The sequence below is a fragment of the Megalobrama amblycephala genome, linkage group LG24, assembly GCF_018812025.1.
Source record: "Megalobrama amblycephala isolate DHTTF-2021 linkage group LG24, ASM1881202v1, whole genome shotgun sequence".
NCBI classification, from domain to species: domain Eukaryota; kingdom Metazoa; phylum Chordata; class Actinopteri; order Cypriniformes; family Xenocyprididae; genus Megalobrama; species Megalobrama amblycephala.
In genome coordinates, this window is record NC_063067.1 from 34,943,671 (window position 1) to 34,971,375 (window position 27,705).

At 37.9% G+C, this 27,705-nt stretch overlaps 1 long non-coding RNA gene across 1 annotated transcript in view; it reads left to right on the plus strand.

The window, feature by feature from the left end:
• The first annotated feature begins 3,821 nt into the window (after nt 1–3,821).
• Nucleotides 3,822–27,705, plus strand: part of LOC125259737 — a 28,944-nt gene continuing 5,060 nt past the window's right edge. The window contains exon 1 of the long non-coding RNA XR_007182902.1: nt 3,822–4,724. This is a non-coding gene — a long non-coding RNA (uncharacterized LOC125259737). The remainder of the gene's footprint in view (nt 4,725–27,705) is intronic.

Sequence of the window (27,705 nt, forward strand, 5' to 3'; positions counted from 1 at the left end):
TCCACATCCAGAGATAAAAGCTGCTGTCAGTTAGTGAAGATTTGACTGATGAACTCGCGGGCTCGATTAGACTCTTGTCGTATCAAAAGTAATGCAACATTTCAGTTGTATCAACGTCGCCACCTTTGATATTACTATTGCTGGTAAGAGAATATGGGCTTGACTCCTGTTGCACGTTCATACTGACAGTATTCGAGACACTACTGTAAGCTGCTGTTTAAACGGGACTGTGGCAAGCAGGACGGGGCCGAGAGCCATGGGAACAGAGCGAGGCCGGTGACATGAGTGCATCTCACGGAGGAGCTCGGGAGTGACAACAGTGAAGGACGAGAGAGGACCATGCCTGGACTATTTATCTTGTTGTTTTGTGTTTTTATGCGGCAGTCTTCCATGAGGGCTTCCATGGTTTATTTTGTCTTTAAACTTTGTTGAATGTTCGCCGGTTCCTGCCTCCTTTTTCCCTGAACCTTTACAGGGACATTTCTAGACCCACACCTGTAAGTAAATGTGGTTGTCAATCCCAAAACCTAGCCTTTCAGGAACTGTATAAGATTTCGTACTGATCACCGAAGGCCCAGGCACACCAAACCAACATAAAACACAATAAGTGACGAAATAGCCAAAGTTGGCTCCACCACCAATTCAACATGTTCAATTGGCCAAAAAGCCATTGATAGGGGTCTGACTAGTGCCAACTCACTGCAAAAATTCTAGGCCGACAGAAGCCCAACAACAGACCGACAGCGGTCAATGGTGTGTCACAGCCTTCAGAGTGACATGCTTAGCAAGTGTCAGAAACATTGAGTTGCTGTCCTGCAGTGTAACTGCTGATATATGACACCCTGATGACATGTAAAAGAGAGAAAAAGGGATCAGTTGATACTAACATGTCAATATGATAAACATAACATAACCATCTTGTTAATCAGCATTTTCTTCATGTTTTAATCATACTGAATTTACCACACGTTTGCTGTTGAAAATGAGCAGCCAACAAATTCCCTTTTTAATATTTTTTTCTTTACCAGGTAAAATATTAGTAACATCACTGGAAGTGCTTGCTTGGTTTGTCAGTATCATTTTAATAGTGCATCCAGTCCTGCTTCAGGAAGGCCGACATCCTGCAGATTTTAACGTCAACCTGTCCCTACACACCTTCCTGGAAGTTTCTTATTATTAGGTCCAAATATTCAATTCACATTTGTATAGAGCTTTTCACAATACATATCGTTTCAAAGCAGCTTTATTTAAAAAATGCATGTTTTTACTTTACATTTTAGAGAAATCTGGTATCAGAGGTGACTGTCTCAAAGTCATGTTCATTTAGAAATGTACAGTTCTGACAATAAATATGCCTACAGACGTGGACAAAATTGTTGGTACCCTTGATAATATGATCAAAGATGACTGTGAAAATAAATCTGCATTGTTTATCCTTTTGATCTTTAATTCATAAAATTAGCAAAAATCTAACCTTTCGTTGAAGGAAAAGGATTTAAAAAAAAAAAAAAAAAGTTTTTCTCCAAAACACGTTGGCCACAATTATTGGCACCCTTTTATTCAATACTTTTTGCAACCTCCTATTTCCCAAGAAAACAGCTCTAAGTCTTCTTCTATAATGCCTGTCGAGTTTGGAGAACACCTGACCAGAGATCAGAGATCATTCCTTCATGCAGAATCTCTCCAGATCCTTCAGATTCCAGCTCCATGATGGTGCTTCTTCTCTTCAGTTCACTCCACTCATTTTCTTTAGGGTTCAGGTCAGGGGACTGAGATGGCCATGGCAGAAGCTTCATTTTGTGCTCAGTAACACATTTTTGTGTTGGTTTTGATGTTTGTTTTGGATCATTGTCCTGATGGAAGATCCAACCACAGCCCATTATTGGATTAATTAGCCCATTTTTCAGGCTTTCTGAGACTCAAGACTCAACTAATTTCTGCAATTCTCCAGCTGTGATCCTTGAAGAGTCTTTGGCCACTCAAACTTTCCTCCTCACCGCGCATTAGGACGATTTAGACACTCGTCCTCTTCCAGGCAGATTTATAACATCTTTAGTTGATTGGAACATCTTAATTATTGCCCTGATGGTGGAAATGGGGATTTTCAGTGCTTCAGCTATTTTCTTACAGTCAGTTTCTATTTTGTGAAGCTCAACAATCTTTTGCTGCACATCAGAACTATATTCTTTGGTTTTACTCATTGTGATGAATGATTAAGGGAATTTGGTCTTTGTGTTTCCTCATGTTTATTCTCCTGTGGAACAGGAAGTCTCGGCTGGACAATTTCATGTTCATGATCACCCTGGTGTGCTAAAAAATGTAAGTATGAATGGGAATATATTTCAGAGATATTTTACTCATTAAAAATTCTAGGGGTGCCAATAATTGTGGCCAACATGTTTTTGAGAAAAACATTTATTTCATAATGTGATTTTCCCCCACTTTCAATTCTTTTCCTTCAACGAAAGGTTAGATTTTTGATAATTTTATGAATTAAAGATCAAAAGGATAAACAATGCAGATTTATTTTTACAGTCATCCTTGATCATATTTATCAAGGGTACCAACAATTGTGTCCACGTCTGTACTTCTCTACTATACAATGCAGAAGGAGAAAAAACTGTAGTACGTCTGAATTCATAGTATATATTCATAAAACAGTGGGCGAAAAGTACCCAGATGACTTATTGCTTCTACCGAGATTCCAAAATGCGCATCTGATACTTTACTATCACACGTGGCCAGTGGAGAGGATTTGTGAATGACACTGAATTGATGTAACTGAGGCTGTTAGGTCACATGACAATGCCAACATGGCAGATGCATTTAATCCGGATTTCATTCATACTACACACATTCATTCTACATAGAACATACTCGAGAAGTATAGTCGAAAAGTTCATTCATCATCAAATGCAGTAGCCACTTGGTATGCCATTTCAGACACAGCCTCCTATCCTGATGACCTTGATTAGCTGGTTTAAGTGTGTTTAATTAGGATTGGAGCTAAACTCCAGGAGCAGGATTGGATAGTGCTGTCTTCAGACTTATATAAAAGACAGTTTATGTCATGCAGGGTGTCTCTGGGGTCATATTGTACAATCTGACAAGCAACAATTGAACAGAGGTTTTATAGGGACAGAAATATCACACAGTGAGAACTGAGCTTAAGATGTTGAGGGAAAAACCTTGGGAGGAACGAGATCTCTACACGGCTCTGTTACAGCAAAGGACACACTAGTACAGACTACGAAAATCACTGTGCAAACAATTAAACACTGCATCAATCAATTATTCAATGGCTAAATTAATAAACACACAAACAAGGTTCAGTGGGGGAAATGACTATTGCTGGGTTCTGTGACTCAATTTGACTCCGATAACAAGAATTCCATTCAGTCAATCCGATGCACAAAAGCACTGCAGTGACTCTCTTTACGTCTGCGGCTCTGTCTTCAATCTCAGTGGCTCTGACCATAGATAGCAGAGTGCACAGAGTCGCCGAACTACTGGGTGGTGCAGGGTAGGGCATGGCAGGAACTGAACGCACCTCTTTATTTGGCCTGCCTAAAAATACCTCCAGAGGCTGAGCTGAAAGCCTGGAGGTGAGGGCAGGCGGCATGAGGGATTTAAAGGTGTGCTGACGGAAGGACAGGGTGGGGATTGAATTATATTAGCAGATGTGGGGGGGGGGAGGTAAGAAAAGAATAAAAGGTAAGGAGTTGTTCGAGTGACAGAAGAAGATACGCAATTCTCATTTGGAAATTAACCCCTCCCCCAGTAAGGCCCCGCCCCCTGCAGATCAGAACAAGCCAGCAGCACTTGAGGGGCTATTTTTTACCCTGCTTCACTAAATAAGGCCAGGCAGAGTCGGGGAGTGGGTGCAGGGCCAGGGGGGCTCCTCTTTGCCTTGACCCTCGGGGTATAAAAGCTTTGGAGCAGTGGGAGGCTCCTCCGACCAGCCCCTCTGCACACTTCCCGTCTGTCCCGTTCACACGTTCGCCATAAAATATGCTCAAAGTCAACTTTATGACTATTTTTTTTTAAGCTAACATTTGTTTTGGTTTTTTTAGTGACGTGGACGTGTATCGGACGGTGACGTCATTTTTGCCCTTAATGGCTGCCGTTTCTCATGTGAATGGACAAGGACGTTTATTGGACAGAGTATGGACAGAATTGTCTGGCAGGATGGAATATACAGTAAGGGATAAAAACGAGAAAAAAAAAGAAAGCAAGCTTTTTTCTGACTTCTGTTTAACAAATCCTCTGATCTTTCGCTCTTTAACTCACATTGACTTCCTTTTCTCTCTCTCTCTCTGGCAGTCTATCTCTCATTTAAAAGTGTCAGCATACTGTCCATACTTTCTCCTACTCCTGTTTCAGCCGATACTGGGGCGTAGTTCTATACGTAGCTCTCTCAGGACAGGTGGGGAGGTGTTACCGAGATAAACGTAGGTCTTTGGGACCGTTTTATCCGACCCGGTGACTTCCGTCCGATATTTTTTGGTAATTCGCTCTTCTTTTGCGCCGCAAAGAGCCAAGAACACTCCAGTATTGACAGCAACGCTCTGCATTTCTTTTCATCCCCATCTCTTTCTCATCTGTCCACCCCTCCACCCTCTCTCTCTTTCCTCTCATCCTCAAATTCTCAAACGCTGAATCAGCTGCTTGGGAACGGACGCTCCCCCTGCCTCTTGGCTGCACACACAAGCTGCCTCTCCCTGGTGAGTATGTGTGTGTGTTTATGAGTAAATATGATGCGTGTACACATACATGCGCGTACCGTAAGTGTGTTCCACCACGTTTCAGCCTGTCTGCATTTCTCTTGATATGTCAGTGCGTGCATGAGGATGAAAGGGGAACAATCATAGGCGGCATGTGCAGCCATCCGGCTCCTGTCAAAGTAGTTTTAGCAGCAGAGTTAGCATGCAAAGCTAGCAACTCCTCACTGCATCACGCTGCGACCTTAGCAACTTCGTTCTTCGTTTAATGACTTACACTGAACTGTATTTTTACACTCCATCTATTTTGCATTTCTTTCTTGAGAAGACTTTTAAAAGTAGCGCATCCACTGCTGCCGGCCCCTGACACTGATATTTAGCCGTGCGGTGGTCCGGGGAGATGCTTACTTCTCTTTTTCTAATTTTACTTTGATGGCTCGAGGACAGGCATTAGCCCCTGGGCTGTCAGTCATGTTTAAATGTGGAGCGGACAGGAGCGAGGATAGATCAGGTGACATCAGGATGGCAGCAGCTGTTGCTGGTGGTCAGAGCCTTGTGAAGCACTGGATGTTCAGTTAGACGCAGGAATGGTACACCTGCTTCTGTGTGTGCGTGTTGATTGGCGTACGAGCCTATTTCCCGGTAATGCTGCTATCTATGGCGTTGAGCTGCTGGGGCGACGACTTGTGTGAGGAGCCGGCCATGACTCTGTGTGTTGGTGTGGGGTCACAGGGGTCGATTTACAAAAACCACAGTCTGATATCCTATAAGGAAGGGATGATGACAGAGGTGGGTGAAAACAGGAGGAGTGGGTTTGATTTATGATGAGGACTTTTAGTTTAATTACTCGGAGAGCAGTGCTGATGCAGAAAGAAGAGCCACGATTTACTCAGCTATTAGCCGTTAGCAACCAACGGCTGCCTCTAGCAATGCACCCGGACTGAAAATGGATTTCCAAACAAATTGTCTAAGTGCATTACCAAGACTTTGTTACTACTTATGTGGCCCAATTTAGTCTAAATTGAACTGAACTTGTACTTAAATGTAAAACAACAAATGTTCTAAAACTAAATCAATTACTACATTTTAATTGCATTAAATTGTCTAAAAATGTATTGTCTCCTATTAATCACAATTGTTTAATTGTCTAAAATGAAACTCAATGGAATGTTATCTGAATTGTGCCTGATGCATAAGAGCAAATGCTCTAAACTAATTCAAATTCAGTGCAAATTAAATGAACTGAATTTAAATGCTTGCTCCAGATTAATTTAAACCGAACTGAACTACACTACTGAATTAAATCATATGTAATGGATAAAAACAATTCTTAAATGAAACAGATGTAGGTCTCTTTACTAGATTATAAAAGTCAAAGTGCATTAGAATGATTGAAGATTTTAACAGTGTAAACTGAATCAAACTAAACTGCAATGAACTGAATTGTACGTAATGGATAAGAACAAATGCTCTAAAAAAAAATAGCAAGACTTTGTTGATCATTAGTTCTGTTTCTCCTATTAAAATAAGGGTCGCCTCTAAAAATGCTGGGTTAAAAACAACCCAGCAAATGGGTGTTTTAACCCAGCAGTTGGGTTAAATGTTTGTTAGTTTTATTTAACTCAACTATTGTTTAAAAATGACTGTATTTCTTGCTTAAAATGAACCCAAAATATGTTAGAAATGAATATTTATTAATATGCTTAATAAATGAACATTAATAAGTTTAATGAATAATAAACATTTATTAAGTTGCTTATTAATAAATGTTCACCTTTTGATTATTATTGTTGCCTCTAGCAATTATGTGTGATTTTTAATTTACAACATGTTTTGGGTTGATTTTAAATCAGACATATAGATATTTTTAAACAATAGTTGAGTTAAATAAAACTACCCAGCAGGTTGAGCAAACACTTAACCCAACCGCTGGGTTAAAACAATCCAATCGCTGAGTTTAACATTTTCAACCCAGCATTTTTCAGAGTGTATTGTCAACATTTCCGTTTGAAAATGCTCCCGGTCCAATGACAACACAAATGTCCTGTCAGTGCTCAAGCAGCATGTTGTGGTCACATTGAGATGACTATGTGTGAGCATAACACAGACAGTGTTGGATTGTGGGACATGTGGAGTGTGATGGGAGATCACATGCATAAATATGTCCTGCTCTGTATGCGCGCTATGACTCGCAGTGCGCCTTTGAATTCTCATCTACAGCACATGCAGCATGTAGGCTAGTGTGTTTAAGATAGCATCGGATCACTCCCCCACAATCTTTCTTGCTTTTTGTATTGTAACTATTCATATTTATTCACTTTTGCTTATCTATGATCAGAAGTAATTAACGCTCGTACCAGAAAAGATTCAGCCGTATGGTGTTATAAACCACAGGGTGGCATTGAATCAGAGATGTGGTCTGTTCCTCCTCTGACTGCCCTCTGCTGTAATTATCAGTCACATATCATTCACACTATCTCTCTCTCTCTCTCACACACATGCTCATTGAGTACAACTGCAGCCATCATATATTCTTAGAGTCTCGCTCATTTTTTTTTTTTTACACAGGACGGACTGGTAAAACCCCTTTCCTCTTAAATACTCTCTATCACACACAGGCATATGCAAACTAACCCTCTGCAGATTTGCTTAACACTCCTGAGAAGGGCTTCATTAGTGGAGTGACATCAGCGATGGTCTAATTCATTAAAGGAGAGAGTCAGCTGAGCAGCATTTGCTTATAAATTGGTATTGATCAGAGTAGGATGGAGAGCAAAGGGGGTTTTCAGGTGAAAGAAGCGTGCCCAACACACGCACACACACACACACACACACACACACACACACGCGCGCGCACGCACACTTCCCTGTATATAAGGACATGCCATAGATATAGACATGACCTTTTTTTTTTTTCCTCAATGAAATGAATGTAGGCCTACTATATTTTAGTTCCATGTATTTTATTTTATATTTTGTGTTTTTAGGGACTTTATGGTACTAAATTATATCTATGGAATAGTTATGATCCATTTATCATCTGTTAATCACTTTTTGAGCATAGACCTGAAAATTAAATTTCCAACTTAAACTTGAATGTTTTGGAGCACAGACTAAAGTTTGGTCTCTTTTAAAGAAGACAAAGTTAAAGTGAAACTAAAAAAAGTTATAGAAGTTTAAGTTTATTATCATACAAAATGCATAAAAATACTGTTTTAAATTTGGTCACACTTTAGATAAGGGTCCAATTCACACTATTAACTAACTATTAATTATGATTTTGCCTCAATAAACTCCTAATTACTGCTAATTACAGCTGGTCATGCAGAATAAGGCATTGATATGTACTTTATAAGTACAATAAACAGCCAATATCCTAATATGCATGCTAATAAGTAACAATTTAATAGTGAGAATTGGACGCTAAACTAAAGTGTTACCTTAAATTTGATATGAAATAAATATCCTCCAAAACATGTTTTACTCTAAAACTCTGAGAAAATTAAAGCCATAAATTTAAACAAGTTGTGTTCCAAATTTGAGGTTGATCTATTTTTTTAAAAATAATAATAATTATAATTACTACCCTTAACCATATCCATAACATATTTTTCTTGCATTTTCCCCCACATTTTTTTTCTTTTTTAGAATTTAAATTATATTAATATGACTTAATTATATTAAATGCATGCCTTGATGCACACATAAATGTCAAAAAGTTACATGTGGTTTACATAAACACACTTGTCATAGATTAATATCACAGTTTAAGAACAGAGAGCAAAAATCGTTGTTTTTCAAGTGAAGTACACTGTTAGAAAAACAATGTGCATAAATGAAGTACCTAAAGGTGTAATAGATATCCTTTAGGGGTAGATATAGTGCAAAAACATTTCCGTGGAAAGGCTACACCAGGCGTCCGTTGAGGGTGTTGTAACCGTCGCACCCTTACAGACAATGTTTTTAGTGTACATCGTTACACGGCATGCACTTTTTCCATCACACCCAATCTAAACTGAAACTACTGTAGCTAAGCAATACACAGGATTATATATTAGCCACGTCAATAAAGTGCTTTAAACAAAAAGTGAATGGAGAGAGACATGGTTTGTGCTTGAATGTGTCAGGGGTCAGGAAGAGAGAGAGGGAGGGGTGGAGGTAGAGAGTGAATTAGGAGGAGGAGTGTACTGGCTCTATAGGCTGTGCATTATGGATGATGAGAGAGAGAGAGAGAGAGAGAGAGAGCTGGACAGGAGAGATGTAGAGAGGGCAGGTCAGGCACATTTATTCCCCATTCATTTCCAGACATCAGAAGATCAGGGTACACAGCAGCCCTCCGCTAGACCTAAACTTTCTCACTACACGCTTGTGAGAGAGAGAGAGAGAGATGGGGCAGAGAGGGGGAGGGAGGGAACAGAAAGAGTGTAAGATAGAATGAGAGAATGTGAGGTAGAGAGAAATAGAGTCAGATAGCAGAACAGAGAGAGAGAGAGAGACTGCAGAGGCAGCACCTGGGACACTGAGAGAGGAAAAGCTAGAGCACTTCTTCCTGTTTGCCCTTTATTGTTTCATTCTTCCTTGTGGTGCATTGGCCCAACTGAAGCTGGGGGAATCTACCTGACAGCTACCCACTAGGTAAGCACCAAATCTCTCTCTATCCCTCTCTCTCTCTCTCTCTTCCTCTGCTCTCGCTGCAGCTGCACCTCTCAGGCTGACAGTCAAGGTGAATCGTGTGTGGCTGCGCTCTGCGTAGACTAAGTGAAAAACTGCTCTTCCAGTAAAACTAGCACATGCTGCCTGGTGTGGGTGTGTGTGGGTGTGTGTACAGCAATGCAGTTTTTGCAGGGTGAAGAGGAAAGAAGAAGAATTGGGTGAATCTATGAAAGGAGGTGTAAATGCATTTCCTGAGATTTGTATTTGTCAAAACGGAGAGAGCTCTTCCTGATGTTATTTTTACAGACTTCAGCTGGCTTATTGAAGTGAAATGACGTGTAAAAACCCTCAGCGTTAGTGACCTGACCTGTAAAGTCACAGGACCATGCAATTTCCAGGATATAATTGGCATAAAAAACTACACTACGCCCGTGTGGCACAAAATTAGCTGTGCCGTCCTGTGACATTTGTACGCAAATTGGACGTAAAGTTTCAAAAGTGTAAAGGACATAACCGGACTGCGTGTAATTGATGTTCACTACCTCTGTGGTTTGGCCCTTAGAGGCTTATATTTGTGGAATATTATATATGTACATCCTTCCATGTGCCCACATATCCTGCTTGGTAGACATACTTCTTTATATGCCCATATGAACAAGAGCAGCTATGGAATGTAAAGAAGTATGTATCCCAGGTGAGAGAAAAACGGGGCTGAGGAACGCACACACATACACACGCTCTTGAGGAATTACTGAATAACTACAAGGACCAGTGTTTTTTCAATAGGTTTGGACGGTAAATTTGTTGCGTGAATAGCGTAGGTGTGTTTAAGCGCTAGGATGTAAAATGCAAACTGAAAACTGTCCTATATGGAGCTGCAAAAGACTAATCTTGGCCTGACAGTGACTATGTGTTAAATTAACTAATGATGCACGGGGCGATGCGATGCATGGGTCGCAAAAGCGCTTGGGTTTCTATGGAGTAATCAAACTGGTCGCCTCACGTTGAAAACACACAGACAGCAGTTCAGATGGTGCAGTGAACAAATGCTTACTAATGAATAAAATCAGGGAGGAAGAGAGAGACAGTGAAGAAGAGAGAGAGAGAGAGAGAGAGAGAGCTTTCACATAGCATCAGAGTGATACTGATGAAGCCGCTGGGGTGACGAGTCTTCAAAATAATTTATAACAAAGTCCAGTTGCTTTGACTGTTGAACATTCACATCTGTGGTTCCTGCTAAACTCGATCGTCCCAGTTTTGACACAATTGGTTTTGATGACCTCTGCTCTTCACTGGGAACAGATTGGCCAGTGAAGTCATAGTCAAGCTATCCACTTCAGTCAGCTGGAAAGGATATTCACAGATTTTACAGTGTTTCTACAGGAGACGTAATGTTACGGTACAAACAACCGGTCTTAACCTTAATACGCATCTGTGCCTGGGTAAATCCTGCAAAGCAAAAAGTGTGACTGAAATCTGGTATTTACCTTCTGAAAATGTATATTTACAGAGTTATTTGGGGAAAAAAATGGTCTACGAAAAAAAAAAAAAAAGCCACGCAACATAAAAAGTAACGTCATATTGCGTTGATTAAACAGCCATTTTTGATGCTTTAAATTGGTACTATAGTGAATAAATAATGATTTTATATGTAAAATATATTTTATACAATATAACAAACTAAATGTTTTGGACAAAGAAAAAAAAAAAATAATAATAATAATATATATATATATATATATATATATATATATATATATATATATATATATATATATATCATTAAAAATATATTATCAATATTACATTAAATAAAAATATATAATTTTAAGTATTAAATAATAGATTTTTTAAATATTTCTATATTTTTGATGCCTTAATTTGGTACTATACTCAAATAAACTAATCCTTTATGACCAATAAAATAATACAAGTAAAAAACATTTTTTTTAAAAATGTTCACATTATTTTATACTTATGTATGACCCTGGAGCACAAAACCAGTCATAAGTCGCACAGGTATATTTGTAGCAATCGCCAACAATACATTGTATGGGTCAAAATTATCGATTTTTCTTTTATGCCAAAAATCATTGGGATATTAAGTAAAGATCATGTTCCATGAAGATATTTTGTAAATTTCCTACCATAAATATATCAAAAATGTATTTTTGTGAGTGGTTATGCATTGCTGAGGACTTCATTTGGACAACTTTAAAGGCGATTTTCTCAATATTTTGATTTTTTTGCACCCTCAGATTCCAGATTGTCAAACAGTTGTGTCTCGACCAAATATTGTCCTGTCCTAACAAACCATACATCAATGGAAAGATTATTTAATTAGAATTTTAGAATGGTTTTGTGGTCCAGGGTTACTTACATACATATATATATATATATATATATATATATATATATATATATATATATATGTATCAAAGAACATGGATATAATTTGAGAGGGTTAGACAGGCACTTTCACTTAAAATGGACACACTATTTTGTCCTCTTAGCTTCTGGCAGTCTTGACGCTTCATTAATAAATGTATATGTTTTATCTCAACAGAGTCTCTGTACTCACAGAGGGACTAAGTACATAGATGAACTTTTGGATAGACAGGCCCAGCTGTCCAGCTTTTGTGTCGAGCGAGCGTGTGTGTTTAAGCACTGCTGGGGAATATTCACTCAGCCTGTAGCAGTCGAGACTTGATGTCTGTGGACTGCGTTACGGGAAGCTGTGAGATGGTCAGAGGTGGTCAGAACCCGGTAAAGCAAATCCACTGAGACCAACAATCCCATCAGAGGATGTGCTGGATACACCAATACCAAGCTAAGCAGGGCCTGTCTCGATCTGATGAGTGTGTGTGTGTGTGTGTGTGGACGAGAGTCTGGGAATGATCGGAAAAGGAGACGTTGAAGATGTATTTCTAAAAGAGTAGGCAGGACATCTATAAAAAGTTATAACGGTCGCTATGCATTAGTGGCTTAAGGCCTTCGGTGGGTGAGAAAGTAAAGCGAGACGTTACAAATCCGAAAAAGAATGGTCGAAGGAAGGAGAGAGAGCAAATGAAAGTGGGATAAGCCTCCCATGGGATGACTGGAGAGAGAGAACGAGTGACCGAGATGAGAGAATGGACAGTATGTACATAAACGAGTGAATCACAGGAGGAGATTCATGGGATAGACAGAAGATAGGTCAGGCTGTGAAGTGTGTGGATGTGAAATAGCATGTATATGAGAGAGAGAGGGAGGCTGGATTGATGATGGCGATGTTCCGGGCAGACGGGCTGTGAAGCTGCTGGACGGAGGGATGGAGGGGGTTGGGAGGTGTATTGTTCTGTCACTTTTCCTGTGTCAGCAGGTGGAAGCGTTCATCAGGACATTAAATATGCAACAATGCTGACTGAGCCAGTGAGCTGAGACAGCCAAAGCCCAGCACTGAGGGGACTGTAGGGGCCAAGGGGCCCACTAGAATCCCCACACACTTCCGAGCCCCAGCTTACATACAGGACAAATCCGGCCGAACACCGTCCAAACTAGATTTCCGACAAGCTGTTTGTCTGTCCACGTGTGTAACACAATCACAGCCAAAGACATTTGATGTTTAATGTACAGTTATGAAGAGTGTGATTCGGGACCGATGTGTTGTAGGGCCACAAACACTCGACAAAATAGAAAGCAAGTGAATGACAAAATGTCTGATCACCAATTGCATTGTTCACCCAAAAATGAAAATTATCCCATGATTTACTCACCCTCAATCTTCTTTCAGCCAAATCATCAGAGTTAAATAATATATTAAATATATTTAATGTAATAATTAAAGATATTAAAAATATCCTGCCTCATCCAAGCTTCATAATGGGAGTAAATAGAGGATGAGTTTTAAAAAAAAAACATTTATTAACCCCCCATCTTCCGCGCATTCAACTAGTGTCCAAAAAGCGGTAACTTCCGCGACATAGTACACAATAACAATAATGATATTTGTCTTGCACAAACGCATCTATCCGCTTCAGAAGGCCTTTATTAAACCTCATTTTATGATCGATGAATGCACTTTTTTGGGCTTCAAAAACTCATCCTCCATTCACTCCCATTATTAAGCTTGGACAAGCCAGATATTTTTAATATAACTCTGATTGTGTTCGGCTGAAAGAAGAAAGTCATATACACCTATGGCTTGAGGGTGGGTAAATCATGGGGTAGTTTTCATTTTAAGATTTACATGGAAGAAATAAACGCATCACATACTGTAGACATGGCCACGGCGTAGTAGAGGATATCACAATAATAAGGATACATGTTAAAAAATTGCAAACATATAGTTTTTATACTAACATAATTCTCAAAGTATAAAATATTAAAAAGCATATTTAGACCAGCTAATAAGTTATTAGGGGAAATATTAGTTTAATGCTTTAAATGGATAATTTTGCCACTTCCGTTTAAAAAGGTAAAGGAAAGTAAATGATGATGAAAGCAGAACAATTACAGGATAGGGTTTACTCACTTATATATACATATATATATCAGTGTATTTGTGGAAAACTGGAGACACTGAAGACTGGAGTAATGATGCTGAACATTCAGCTTTGCCATCACAGGAATAAATTACATTTTAAAATATTAAAATAGAAATAAGTTATAATAAAACCTAGAGCATGCTAACCAATAAGCCACAAAGCCAAGCTAAAATACCTCAGAGATGTCAAATGAAATCAAGTCATTAAATATAAAGGGTAGCGTATAATGATATCACAATTGATCTACAAGCAGTAATATCCCACTAGAAAAACATTCACAAATTGGCTCGAGTGTAATGAGCGGTAAATCATATGTCCTGTATACGGGTAATTGCACCATGTGATCAAATAATTTCTGAGAATGAATCACTTGTCACGTGTGCCGAGCAGAGAAGCAATAATGGTGGAGATAAAAAGAAATATTTCCGGGGAGGTTTGGGGATTTGTTAAATCATAAATCGGTGTCTGATTTGTGAGATTATGAAAAATACGTTGAGTGATGGTGTCAGGTCGAGAGCGGTGATTAAGTGCAGCGCAGCCGAGGAGTGACGCGAGGAGGCAGATAAATCAAGGGCGGTTTATCAAGGTGGGCAATAAGGAGGCAGGTTACAGAGCATAACATTATTAGTCTTCCTAACACAAGTGTGCTGAAGGGTTGGGCTCAGTACTGACACGTCACGAAAGGAAACCGTAGCACAGGATGTGACGCTTCTTTGCTTTCCAGAGGGTTTAAATCAGCAGCATACAGACAGCATTTCTGATGGACACTGAGTGTAGGAGTGTACTGGGACCATCACAACACACAGCGTATAACCCCTGACTCACATATATATATGCAGATAACATTCACATACGGCATACAACAGTGGGCAAAAGCGATGTCTGGCATAGGAAAATTGATGTATTATTTTGTACGCATATTGCATAGTTATGCTTTGAATCAATTGTTTTGTTTTATTTGAAACTTGCCAAATTGTGCATACATAATTTTAGGCCAGGCTGTCATGCAAAGAAATTATGAACACATGCAAAAACAAGAGAGACCCACTGAAATATTAATAACTGATTATGCTTTTTCCTCTGAGCTTTTTTTTTTATATGCATTTTTTTTGCGTAACATAAAATCTGTAGCTGTAGTTTGCCATTTTCTGCCAAATAATTTTGTCAGATAAATACCTCAAGTGTTTCATACTTCTCTCATATTTAAAAATGCATAATATTTTCCTCATACTTTGATGTATTGATGAATGCTGAAGCTCAGAGGAGAGAGCAAAACTAAACACCGGTCATGAATTAGAAGTCTAAAATGAGAAATTTTAAAGAGAAATGATTTTGGTATAAGAGAAGAGGAGCTTGAGTTTGTTGATGGATGGATGTGCTTTTGGGAACTTCAAAAACTTGTGCGCCATTCAAACCCATTACAAAGCTGGGAAGAGCCAGGATATGTTTTTAACATAACTCTGATTGTGTTCATCAGAAAGAAGAAAGTCATATACACCTAGACTGGATTGAGGGAGAGTAAATTACAGGATCATTTTCATTTTTGGGTGAACTATCCCTTTAAAGCCTTTAAGTATAATGCATTATAAAGCTATTCAAGCCAGTTTCACAGACATATTTAAAGATTGACGTATTTTATTGTTTTGTCTCATAATGCAACCCAGTAATGTTTTTTTTTTTTCTAAAGCGCGTTTATAAAAGCTACTTAAATGTCCTAACTGAACTAAGGCCTAATCCGGGCTTAATCCAAGCCTTGTCTGTGAAACCTAACCCTAACCCTAACCCTAACCCATGATGTATTTTCATAAGTAATCATAACTAAAGTTAAAATGCATTATAATATTATTTGCAGATTCCTCGTTACATTTGAAACTGGTTGTTTGTCATGTGTTTTTAAAGCACTGATTGTACTTTCCTGTAACAATGAATAGACATGCATAAGACTGTGCCTAACTGTGCTTATGATTATTCATGAGATCAAACAATGCATTATAAAGTGCATTAACAAGGCATAATTAATATAAAAATACTTTTATGACACGTTATACTATAAAGGCTTTAAGTAAAGTGTTACTAGATTTTGTAATGTTTTTGAAAGTCTTGCATTTATTTGATTTAAATTAAACTGATTCAGCAGCCATTACTCCAACCTTTCTTATTATTTCTTATTGCTGTCGAAAACAGTTGTGCTGCTTAATAATATTTGTGGAAACCTTAATACAATTTTTTTTCAGGATTTTTTGAAGTTCAAAATTAACTTCTTTTAAAACATTATAAATGTCTTTACCATCACTTTGATACATTTCATGTGTCCTTGCTGAATAAAATGATTAATTTCTTTAAATTAATTGACCCTAAACCTTTGAACAGTAGTGTATATTGGATGTTTTGTCTAAAATACTGTAGGTTGTTTTTTTTTTTTTTTACATTGAAAATGCAACGATTAATGATGTTAAATCAGTGCCTAAATAGGTGGTCAAATAATAAAATATTTACAATGAAAACATGGAAACCCATAAACTTTAAGGCTGGCTTTGATTGCATTTGTTTTATGATTTAACTGACTTAATTAATTTGACCTGTAACACACATTTTAAATGACATTCATTCTCGGCTAAAGAAACTCTGAAGGCCTAAATAGGCGACCTAATGATGGTTAAAAATGGTTTTCTCCCAGTCCATCCATCCCTGTTCGGGTGAGTGTTGGAAGTTAGTTTCCAACAAAAAGACGAAATAAATCTGTGCTCTTTAATCACACTTAATTTATCAATGCTTATTAAACTGTACCTCAATTTAATATTAAAGTGAGTGTCTGTGTTGACACTTTAAAGAGCATATTTTAGTCTGTAAATCAGCAGCATTGGGTATTCTGAGGTGGAGCAGGGGTCAAAGGTCTCGTCTCAGGAGAGAGTGGCAGGATCAAATCAGTGTTTGATCCAAATCTTCTGCCCCTTCAGCCCACCTCCATATCCTGTGCTGCCGCTGAGCCCCGTCAAGCTGTCAATCCTCTTGCGTGTGTCACGGTGTCAGTGCCCTCTCTTAGAAAACTTAGCAAGCTGCCTCGCTGCCTACTGCCTTGTGAAGCAGCATCCTATCTGCAACAGGACTGACTTTGAGTACTTCAGCAGTGAAGTAGTGCTTCTAAAACACAGGAAACTCACCAACTTGATCACAAAATTTGAGCAGTGACAGAGTCTCAGTAAATATTATTTGCAGCAATTTAAAACTATTTAACCAATTATGAAGGTCCTTATTCAGGTGCAACTGACTATGAACAAAAGTTTGAATAAACCTATCAAGCTTTAAAATCTTTTTTACATGCCAATGTCCTGCGTCAGCGTATGCAAAGCTCTGCGCCTCCGTGAACCGGAACAGTTCCTTCACGGCCCACACACACACACACACACACACACACACACCTCAGTTCAGTGCCACTCGTACGGAACACTCGAACCGAGGATCAATGCGTTGGTAATTTGTTTCAATCAATTAAAGCGACATCTGCTAGCATTTAAACCCCAATAACAGTCAACCTTATCTGGAAACATGCTCCCACTGCAGAAAAACAGAGCGAAGGAAGCAGAACGACATGTTTTAATGTCCTGCAAACATAATTATAGCATATCACAGTATAGCTGAGTATCACAGATGGACGTATTATTATGGGCTGTAATTTTTTCTTTTAGCTGAGCCGAAGGCATTTTCTCAGTAGGATGTTTGCCGTATGACATTTTTCCCATCACACGAGAGTTGTCGGAAGAGCTCAACGTTTCCCAACACCAGGAACGGCAGCAAAATCACCCAGAGACGAACGTTGTTTTCTTCCAAGTGCAGTTATGTCCAACTCTCCCCAAACGCCCTGATAGCAAATGGATGTTCTTCCCAAAAATTAGCATGTTGGATAATTAAAATTCACTGGAGCTGTAAACCAGGAGGAAGTAATTAAAAGAACAAGGGCGCTCCGACGCAAAGCTTCATTCCATCAGCGACGAGGAAAACATTAATTCCTATACTTTCTCTCTCTCTCTTTCCATTCTGATATGAAACAGGAGTCGCTCTGCTGCAGACTGCATGCAGCAATGTGGCTCCCCCTCAGCCCGAGGCATCTTCTTAATTGAAATATGATCATATTAACAGCTGCTGCAATTCCAGCAAATTTATTACAAACAGTAACTACACTGTTACTACATGGTAATAACTATGTAATTGGCATGTTAATATCAGGAACAGCCCTGAACACTGTAGTATTTGTGTGAGAGTGACAGAAAGCTCCTGTAGCGGTCCGTCTTTGCTCTCCCAGAGTCACATTCAGCAGTACTGACCGCCATAAAAAAACACAGTCTGTATTGTTTGTACTACCAGCAGAGAGAGAGAGGAAATATTTATGGTCTGAATAAGTAAACATATTGTGAAAAAACTGAAAAATGAACAAATGAAATGATGTGGAATAAAAACGTATGAACATTTGTAAACTCACAGGAGATTAACCCACTGTATCTCAAACGATCTCAATATTAAACTATAATTATCTATTCAATTATTAATATTAATAGTTTACACCTTATATGGTATTTTCAGAATTACTATTTGTTTAAAGGAAAAGCCAAATACTACTTTTTTAAAGTATACACCTTACAATTCATATTTATTGCACATTTTAAAACTTTAAGACATAAAAATCTTATTTTATAAATTATGGTGTTGAAAAACAGCCATGAAAAAAAAAAAAAAAAAAAATATATATATATATATATATATATATATATATATATTTATATATATATATATATATATATATATATATATATATATATATATATATATATATATATATATATATATATATTGTTAACATCTGTCAGTCATTACTTTTAACTAGGGCTGCAACTAATGTTTATTTTGATAATTGATTAATCTGTCGATTAAATTTTATTAATCAATTCAAATTAAAATTTCAAAAGTTGCACTGAAAAAAAAAAAAAAAAAGATTTACTTAATTTTTCTTTGTCAAGTTTTTACATACATATTTTTAAATACATTTCACATATGGAATTAAGTACACTCTATTTTAAGTACATTTTAAGTAAAATTAACAATGAAAATAAGTCATTTTAACTTGGCCAGTAAAAGATTGAGTAATTTCTATTTACTTGAAGTTTCCTTTGCAATACTTTTTACTCAAACAATATAATACTGAATTAAATCACACTTTTAAAGTGTATGCTTTACTTAGAAACATCCAAATAAATAATATAAAAGATATTGTGTAGACACCATATCTGCATAACAGAAGTAACGCACACCTGAACACAGAGACCTCAATACACAATAACATTCAATGGATCGCTTTTGAGTGTGAATGTGTCGTTTTGAGTAGAAAATGAACTCAAAATTGCAAGTTACTAAACCTAATAACAAAAGCAATGACAAATACAGATAAAATAGGTAAATAATAGATAAATAGGTAAGTAACAGCAGAAGCAAAATACTGGACACCTCAGATTGTTAAATCAGCACTTTCTCACAAAATCATGGATGTTTTTCATGTGACAACTACTGTAAGTGTAACTTGTTTTGATACTTAGTGTTTACAACTGCCCCATTATACATGTATAACATGAAAAATGAACCACATTTTCATCAAATATCACAGCAACAAAGTACCACAGTAACTATTACAAAACCACAATATTTTGATATTGACACTATACCTCAAATACAGAAGTTTTTTTTGTCATTTTGATGACAGTGATGCACGCCAAATATGACGTTTTAATAAATTAACTATAACTCCAGTAACTGCTATTTTGTGCACATCTATGGCTAGAAATGTGTGTAAGTCAGGAGTGTGTAACTGGAAGTTTAAGCACAGGTGAGCAGGCAGTGTCCGTGATCACACAGCCCTTTAAGTGAACATATATTTCAGAGGTGCAGCGTCAGGAAGAGCCTAGTTAACATTCCAGCATCGCCGCACAGGGTGTTAGCCAAGTGCTGAGAACATTACTGAAAGACAGAGAAATGAGCAGATTGAGTGATAGAACGCAGGGTAATAAGGAAGGACATTGGAGAAAGAAGGGTAAGATGATCCTGAAGAAATTTCAGTAGGAAGAGACCTCAAAAGAGTTCTCTGTGCCGATCTGGAGATTCATCATTTGCATTGCAGAGTTTCACCGTCTGCCGCGGTGACATTACACCGACCTCATTGCATTCGCAGTAGAGCTGAAAATAGAGCCATAATAACAAGAGCCTGTGTTTGAATTAACACACAGTAGAAATTATTCTCAATATAAATGGAAGGTTAATATAAATCAGCAAGCCTCTCTCTGGGAAACTGCAACAACGACAATCTGGGAAGCAAAATCTAATTTTAACCTAGCAATAAATAAAGCTTCAATTCTCAATTGAACATTTTACTCGCATTATTATGCTGATAATATAATCTGCAAAGAAAAAACAAGAACATTATTAACACACACATATATATATAGAGAGAGAGAGAGAGAGAGAGTAGAGAATAGATACATTTGTCACTACTTTGATTTGACTTAATTTAAGGCAGCAATTATACCCATGTTTTCAATTTTATAGTTCATAAGCAGAATAAATTTGCAGGCCTGTGTGTGTGTGAGCACGTCTCTATGTGACTCGTTCAGAGACTCTCACGACACATGAGCTCAGTTCTGAGTGTTTAAAGCCTGGCCTCGTTCTCACTGTCACTGTTTCAGGTGGACACGCACTTATACAGTCTCTCTAACATCTCTGAACACAGAGGGAGAGACACTTCACAGCTGCGCTACAGTACAAATCGCTTCAGTCAGATCACTTTTCCACTTCAGTTCCTCTCCATTTTTTCCTTTCTTCACCTTTTTATTCTTCTGTCCTTCACTGGTGGACTTTTACCGTGAGTGAACGTGTGCATCTAAAGCTCCAGTGCTGTTTTCACACCGTCTGCAAGCTGTGTTTGTATAAGTAGCTAGCGATGCGATGAAACGGCCTGATATTTAATGGTGTTTCTTGAGCCGCAAATCAGCACATTAGAATGATTTCTGAAGGATCATGGGACACTGAAGACTGGAGTAATAGTGTAGCTGCTGAGCATAAGAGGTTTTAAGCATCATTTGCTAGTCGGTTACATGTAGTATTAGGATTCTCGTTTTGGGGCAGTTGTGTAGAGAGTTGTTGTAACCCGAAGGCAGGAAATGTAGGTGGAGGGAGTGAATGAACAGCGCTCTCATTACCCACAGCTGAGGTGTCCTTGATCAAGGCTCCTAACCCCCCAATCGCTCCCCGGGCGCCGCAGCAAAAATGTCTGCCCACTGCTCCGGGTGTGTGTTCACAGTGTGTGTGTGTGTTCAATGCTCACTGCTGTGTGTGTGCACTTGGATGGGTTAAACGCAGAGCACAATTTCTGAGTATGGGACGCTGTACTTGGCCACACGTCACTCACTTCACAAAGCATTTGATTGGACAAAAATCTGTGTAGTGCAGTATGAGTCATCAATACTTATAGTGTGTGTTTTCCTAAAATAAAAACATTTAAACGTGGAATTTCAGAATCAGTTCTTAGATGTGCAATGGCGCTGCGTGCTTCCAATTCCTCACACACACACACACACACACACACACACACCACTTGAACCTTCCATAAAATAATCTTCGGAAGTTCGGAAAGGTTGAAGTGAATTACAAGGACATTAGCAGGCTTCATTGCTCTACGAAGGCATAATTTGTGTGTTTTGGGATGCAGTGGGCTTGTATATTGTATGCTTTCACTTTCAAATGCTCAAATGCGCTTTGTGAGTGTTTGTGCCTGCGGCTGTGTGAGTGGTTAAATGTACTTGCATCTCAAAATAGTTTTATGAGGCAAAATTAATGTAAACACTGTCAAGGGATTCAACAGACAGGACAAACAACATCTTATATTTCAAAAGAGATCTGTGCATTAGTGTGAATCTAGCTTGTGAGATCTCTGTCTTCAGTAATGATCAAACCACCGTAAAGATGAGAGACAAAATCACTCATTACTCTTAAATACTGAAAGATCTCTTTGTTCAATGCTTTTTTTGTTTGTTTTATGTGATTCTTCTTATTTACTACTTGCTTTTATGTTTTGAAGCTATAGTAGTTTATATATTTAAAATTCTAAACATACAGTTATTTTAATTTAATTTTAATATGTAATTATTTAAAAAACAAACTATGTATAATTGCATATGTAATTAAATAAAAAAAAGATTTTAAGATTTTCAGGTCGGTAAACAAATTAACTAATAAGAAAAAAAAGTAGATCAAGAATTGTTTTGGAATCGGATCGTGACTCCCAGAATCGGAAGGGATATAACACTCCTGGACTAAAAGCCACAAACATTTCATGGCGTCTTTAAGGAGAAAGGAAGGAGAGAAAGAGCAAAAACAATAAGGAAGTAGGAAAGCACATTTCTGAAAGAGTATGTATTAAGAAGTATACGCATATATGTGTGTTGTATGAATACAATCCAGACATACTACATCCGCCTTTTGGCATCGTCATGTGACTTATAACATCAAGTGTATCAGTTTTCCATGCCATACATAAGAAGTGTCCAATCCTGCTCCTGAAGACCTTGTTTAGCTGCTTCAGATGTCCTTAATTAGGGTTGAAGCTAAACTCTGGAAAATTATGACCCTCCAGGAGCAGGATTGAACAACCCCGTCCATCCATGAATATGTCGATGACTCTCCCATGGCCTCATGGGATAGTTTGGGTACTTTTTTTAATGAATATGGCACATTAGGACATAATAGTTATTCAAAATATACAGCATTTCACATTCTATATGCAGGAAAGTATGCATATTCTTTGCTATCGACTGAAGCATCTACGATTAAAGATCTGCCATAAAATTAACTCATGAATGTAACGGTCAAACATCACATCATTCTATGGTGCATCTTTATCAGTGTTCTTTTAGTATTATTTATATTCTATGTACTAACATTTTGAATTAGCTTTTATTATTATTATTATATTTTTCAGTTTTCATTTTAAAGGTGACCTAGAACCAGTTTTTACAAGATGTAATATAAGTCTAAGGTGTCCCCTGAATGTGTCTGTGAAGTTTCAGCTCAAAATACCCCATAGATTTTTTTTTATTAATTTTTTTAACTGCCTATTTTGGGGCATCATTAACTATGCACCGATTCAGGCGGCGGCCCCTTTAAATCGCGCGCTCCCTGCCCCCCGAGCTCTCGACTATAATACAGTGCATAAATAAAGTTCACACAGCTAATATAACCCTTAAATGGATCTTTACAAAGTGTTTGTCGTGCAGCATGTCTAATCGTGTAAGTACAGTGTTTATTTGAATGTTTACATTTGATTTTGAATGAGTTTGATGGTGCTCCGTGGCTAAAGCTAACATTACACACTGTTGGAGAGATTTATAAAGAATGAAGTTGTGTTTATGAATTATACAGACTGCAAGTGTTTAAAAATGAAAATAACGACGGCTCTTGTCTCTGTGAATACAGTAATAAACGATGGTAACTTTAACCACATTTAACAGTACATTAGCAACATGCTAACGAAACATTTAGAAAGTTTTAGTGAAATATCACTAAAAATATCATGTTATTATGGATCATGTCAGTTATTATTGCTCCATCTGCCATTTTTCGCTATTGTTCTTGCTTGCTTACCTAGTCTGATGATTCAGCTGTGCACAGATCCAGACGTTAATACTGGCTGCCCTTGTGTAATGCCTTGAACATGAGCTGGCATATGCAAATATTGGGGTCGTACATATTAATGATCCCGACTGTTACGTAACAGTCAGTGTTATGCTGAGATTTGCCTGTTCTTCGGAGGTCTTTTAAACAAATGAGATTTAAGAAGGAGGAAACAATGGAGTTTGAGACTCACTGTATGTCATTTCCATGTGCTGAACTCTTGTTATTCAACTATGCCGAGGTAAATTCAATTTTTAATTCTAGGGCACCTTTAATTTTATGCTTTTTTCATTTTTATTAGTTTGTATCATTGTCATTTTTTTTGTTTTATTTGTTTTTTATGTTTCTATTTAGCTTTCATTTATTTTTATTTCAGTTTTTGTTTTACTAATTTTAGCACTTAAACCTATTTCAGTAAGTTTTTCATCTCAGTGACATCATAAACACATTTTCCTGCTGTTTGCCTGTCAAATCATTGTCTGTTTCCTGTGACTCTTAACTCATACCTAGATAAGATAATGAAGGTCATCAGGACATGAGAAGCTCCATCAGTACCTGTGAGCGTAGAGGTCTTCACTGTACTGGAGACACCTCAGAAACCGCGTGTGAACTTGTTTTAGCAGCCACTTCTCCTTCAGCAGCTGTAAAGATTTTAAAGCTGCTCCATTACACATATCTCTTGCTGGACAGACAATGTGATAAAAGAGAGAGAGCAGAAATAACAGTGCTGCAAATTAGAGTGGACAAGAACTTCAACGCAACCACAATTTAGATGCTGCAATTAGATGAAAATGTTACACCCTGGAGTAGAAGCCTCTATTAAAGCAGATTACAGTGGCCCAAAGGCAATAAGAGTTTCAGACCCCCTACAGTAACAGAGGAGCAAATGATCTAGATGATTCCCACTGATCCAACATCTGCAGAGAGAGAAGCACACGTAAAAAGGGATTAAATAACTAACAAAAAAAAATCTAAATTGCTATTGATTTCCTAAAAAGGTGTTCCCGTTAGATTAAAAGGTTAAGAAATAAAACCGCTTTGGGGATTACATCATTCTGAAATTAAGTCAAAGATCTGCAAAACAAAGATGCCAGTAATCTCAGAGTAACCAAAACAGGATAAAACAACGTTTAATTAAATGAAACTGTCGGAGCATATTCAGCTGTGGTGCTCTTGTGTAGTTTCAATCCATTGCTCTTGATTGTTCTATTAATAATAAAAACAATAAAAAGCTAATAATTATTGGAACTCAGAACATTCTGGTAATGCTATTGTTATTGTAAAAAAAAAGAAAATGTAAAAAGAATATTTATACAACGTTAGGAACACGGGATCAGAGTTGCACAGTGGCGTTTTTGTGACAGGACCACCAATCTTCCTATCATTTGCTGTCTCTGTTATAAATGGCAAAAAGGCCAAACGAAAAAATCAAGTATATAAACCGAGGATCCTTTGTGAGCTAACAGGCCCACAGCACACATTAAACAACAAAATGCAGCTTCAAAACCAAAAACCAAGTTCAATGAACGGTGACTCAACCTAAATTCTGACACAAAGGAGAGTCAAAAAGCTGACTACTGTCTACTGTATTTGTAGCGGTCTGATGCATGGATCAGCCAATCAGGGCCAGAAATAGTGCTGAGTAAGGGCCTACGCTAGTGCTCACGTCCGAATGCAGAGGAAAGGAAAGAAGCCAGCACTGCAAGCACACTGCAGCACGCTCAGCACCTCTCCCACATCCTCTGCTTTATCCGAGGGCACCTCCAAAACTCTAGCCCCAGGCTTTTGCGCAAAGTCAGGCCCAAATCACCAGTGCTGGGGTCACTAGTTTCGCTACCGTGATTCATCGCTTTTTTGAGACTGGATGTATTGAGAAGGAACAAAATAAATCCAAACTACTAAAAGCCCTTCTAAAATTAAAAAAAAAAATTATTTAAGTGGGACAAATGGACTGACACTGTGAACAAAAAGGGTCAGCAAAGACTATACTTCCTTAGGAAGATGGTTTTAATGTAAGTCTTCCACTGTTAAAAGTGTTTTAAATTCTTTTATTGAAAGTGTACTGACCTTTTGTATTGTTTGCTGTTACGGTGGAACACAAGAATTCGCTCAGGAAAGTCTTAGGCACTGCAAGTTAATTACTTTGTATCCCTTTGATAGGCCTTAAACAAATTAAATAAGATGCCGTAGTAAAGCTATGAAAATGATATCTGATTATATGCATCCACTGCATAATGACATTTTGCCTTCAGGACGAAGATTCAGGATGCCAGTGTTTCTTAAAAACAGGGGGGAAAAGTGTTTAAATGATAAAATAGTTTTTTGTTGTTGTTGTTGTTAAATGTATGTTGTACAGTCATTCGTGAAAACGCATGTTGAAACCCACTGGAACAAATTTCCCCCAAGGGGATAATAAAGTTACTACTACTACTAAAGTTCACACTGGTCAGCTCAGTGCACTGCTGAAAAGTGAATTAACTCAATTAGCAGGCTAGCTAATTAAAACGTCCACAGAGGCTCTGCTGTGGTGTCCAGCGTGTGCATCTGATGGGGTCAGGTCTGCTAAACAACTCCATTACAACCCAATCCACAGCTGCTGGCTTTTAAGAGCACTCTGTGAAGCACAGCAGAAGGTGTACAGCACAGTACGTCTTTCTGAATCATGTGTGGGATCATCTCAGTCTTCTTTGTCAGCCAGCAGTTCAGAATTGCTTCCGTAGCATGTCAAATAAAGCGGCTGTTAGTGATGCACAGGTATTGCAGTCACACTTTAAAGGGTTCATTTACTCCCTCGTGTTGTTCCAAACCTGTAGGACGTTTTGGTCACACTTTGGTTGGTCCTCCAAAAAAACAAAAAAAAACAAAAAAAAAAACACCCTATAGGTCATTTTTCAATCACCTTACATTTACGTTTTAAAGTCATGCGCCCTCTAGCTGGCATAAAAATAATGACAGTGTCGTGTTACGTGAAATGACGTATGACTGTTGTTACCAATCAAAATGCAATGTGTGGACTTTTTACTCCATTTGTCCTATTTCCATTTAGCAAAACTCATTTTTTATTAAGGACTACACCCACCCCATCCCTAAAGATACCCTTAGTGATTTATAGTGCATACACACTTTATGAGCGCGTGCAAACCCACGATCGCATGATTACATGATTGCATGTTGTTATATATTGCAATGCTCTGCCAATTGAACTACGAGAAACCCGAAACATGACGCAGATAAAAGGGAGCAATGCATTAAAATGAAAGTGTCCTGTTGCCGATAGGGGCGCAACTTTAGTTAACGCTCCTATGGGTCGTATTTCAGATGACAAACGACCTATATGGGAGTATTGGTTGGAGAACATGTTGTTTAGTTAAGGGTCCAATTCTCACTATTAACTAACTATTAACTATGACGCTTGCCTCAATAAACCCCTAATTACTTCTTATTAATAGGTAGTAAGATAGTAGTTAAGTTCAGGTATTGAGGATGTAGAATAAGGTCATGCAGAATAAGGCATTAATATGCTTTATAAGTACTAATAAACAGACAATATTCTAGTAATATGCATGCTAATAAACAACTAGTGAGAATTGGACCCTAAACTAAATGTTTTTTATTCTGTAAAACAAAAGCTATTTTAAGAAATGCTTTTTTTGTCCATACAGTGAAATCAATGGAAACCAAAAATGTTTTGTCAACGTTCTTCAAAATATCTTCTCTATGTTCTGTGAAAGAGGTTTGAAATGACATGAGGGTAAATAAATTACACAATTTTCATTTTTTAACCTCTTAGTTTCTGTTTGGGAAGTGAGGGTCACTCAGATGGGCAACTAAGAAACACTTTTGTCTAACTACAGTATGGAGACAAAAAGAGAGAGAAAAGAGGATGGAGAAAAGGGAAAAAGAGATAAAGTCATTGAATCCAAAATGCCATTTTGTAAGACAGCGCATACATGTTCAGCTGTCCTGATAATAAAGGAGTGTGTGGGACATTCAGTCCTGGAATAGATGCAGGCATGCAGTGTCTCTTTAACCTGTAACCCTGTTAACAGACAAGCTCAACCATCTAAAATAAGTCTTTCAAAAAGCCTACTATTCTG